This window comes from Carcharhinus amblyrhynchos, chromosome 10, assembly GCF_965287045.1.
Source record: "Carcharhinus amblyrhynchos chromosome 10, sCarAmb.v2.hapA, whole genome shotgun sequence".
NCBI classification, from domain to species: Eukaryota; Metazoa; Chordata; class Chondrichthyes; order Carcharhiniformes; family Carcharhinidae; genus Carcharhinus; species Carcharhinus amblyrhynchos.
The window spans coordinates 15,192,161-15,194,632 of NC_137333.1; positions in this window are offsets into that span (position 1 = coordinate 15,192,161).

Below are 2,472 nucleotides of genomic sequence, written 5' to 3' on the forward strand. Positions count from 1 at the left end.
CTGCCCCGCCCCCCCCCCATCAGAAGTCCATCTCCCCCCCCCCCCACCCCACCACCAGAGATCCATCTGGCCTCCCCCCCACTCCCCTTCCCCTACCCCCCCACCAGTAAGCGATCGAGCCTCCCCCCGCCCAACAACGAGCTAGCCTCACTTCCCCACACCAAAGAATGGTCTGGCCTCAATATCCTCCACCCACCCCCTGCCAGAGGAACATCTTCCCAACCAGAGAATGATCTGACCCGTCTTCCCTCCTACTTCTCACCACTGATCTGAGTCAGGGAGCCATTGGAAACACTGAACGTGCTCTTCAGCAGCTGGAGCACCCAATTCAGACTTTTATTTAGCAGGTCCATTATGGCAAATGCATCTAAATCGTCGTTGCGCCCATTTTGGGCACGAAGCAGATCGCCTCCATTCTCGGGTTTCGTAAAGTAGCCATCTGCGCGAATGCGGACACGGATTGTGTTAATGGCCCCACACCCAGTTTTACCATGGTGTCGCACCCAAAAACGAGCGCAACACAATGATAAAATCGAGCCCATATTGTTAGCAGGAAGCAACAAAGTCCCACACAGGTCAGGGAACCTGAACGAATCAGAGCACAGAATCTAAAAAAAAATTGCTTAGAAATGTGAAATAAAAGCAGAAAATAATTGGAAATGTTTTGGGAGGATTGAGAACATCAGTGACAGAGAAAAAGTTCATGTTTCAGATCAATGATCCTTCATCAAAACCAAGCACTTTGGACTTTTTTCCAAAGGGACAGGAGCATGTTGTAAGAATTTACACCGACATCCAGCCTCATTTGCATAGGATGACTCTACTCACATCTGCTATTTTATCTGCACTGGACAAGATCCTGTGGGTGGCACAATGGTTAGTACTGCTGCCTCACAGCACCAAGGACCTGGATTTGATTCTGGCCTTGGATGACAGTGTGGAGTTTGCATATTCTCCCCATGTCTGCATGGGTTTCTTTCGGGTGCTCTGGTTTCCTTCCAATTTCCAAAGATGTGCAAGTTGGATGGATTGGTAATGGTAAATTGCCCCTTAGTGTCCCTCGATGCATAGGTTAGATGGATTAGTCATAGTAAATTTCCCCTTAATGTCTAAAGATGTGTAGGTTAGATGGATTAACCATGATAAATACAGGGGTTACAGTGATAGGGTGGAGGGGAGGGCCAGGGTAGAATGCTGTTTTGGAGAAACAGCGTAAACCTGATGGGCCTAATGGCCTCTTTTTGCATTGTGGGGATTCTATAATTCTACAACATGCAAGGAGAGTCAGCATAGTGAGCTCAGTATTTTTGGAAAGGCAAGGAAAGAAATAGGGAGGCTGAAAGCAACCAAGGAACTCAGTGACTCCAGAGTCATGGAAATCCTGCCAAGCTTAAAGCAAGACTTCTTTCTCTTTTCTTCATTCTGTTTCATGCATGATTGCCAAACAAATTGACAAGCTGATCAACTGCTGGCTGGGAAAACTGGAGATTGATACTTGGGCTCCAATAATTGAGCCATGGGCGAACAGGCTTGGATCAAGGACTTGGGTGGTTGGGGAAAAGCAGGGAGGAGTGGTTGCTGATTACAATAAGGGTTAGAAAGAGGCTATAATCAGCACAAGAGGAGAGCTGGGGGAGGAAATGCTCTTGCTCCTTCTGGCCCACAAGAAACACTTCCCTTCTGAAGCCTGCAGCTCCTGACTCCCCCATGTTGTTGGGTTTTCCAAGTCTTGGTCATTGAACTGTGAAAGCATTATTTAAATATGTTCATTAAAAACTCTGCCTCTCCAAGATGAAAAATTTGCACAACATACCATCTGCAGACATAGAATTTGCAGTGAGTGGTCTGAAAACCCATTTTCTTACAAATTAAGCTCCATACCTCAGATCTGCCCCTTTCCATTGTAGGAGTGCAAGGGAAAAAGCTGTTAATATCATGACCAACGGATCTGTCCTTCAATTTTCAATATTTTCTGCAGCAGGAGTGTCTAGATATATGAGGACTATTTTCATTGAAATGTTAAAGACCAGGAGGGTTTGATAGATTGTATAAGGAAATGTTATCTCTTGTGCTCAAGAGTCAGTGATAAGGAGCATCCATAAAAAATTGCCTGTGAGACAGTAAAGGGAAAATTTCTTCAAGCAATAGAATGTTTGACTATTTGGTCAACTTGCATTTTTCTATAGGTTTTGTATTGCTAATAAATGTTCACACTATTGCAGCAGGGGAGAGTCACTATTGAAAATTATTATAGAATTTCGGCTGTGTTTCACTTTCAATGGATATTTCAAATCCCTTTTCATTTTCAGGTTATTTTGAAAACCACAAGAAACCCCAAGAAATGGCCAATTCTCTACTCATCTCTAAAACCAATACTAAACCATGCACCTAAACGTGCCTTGTAACATCTGAGTGATTAGTGACCACCAGGTTTGACAACAGTAAACTATTTATTAGAATAACTAGAACTCT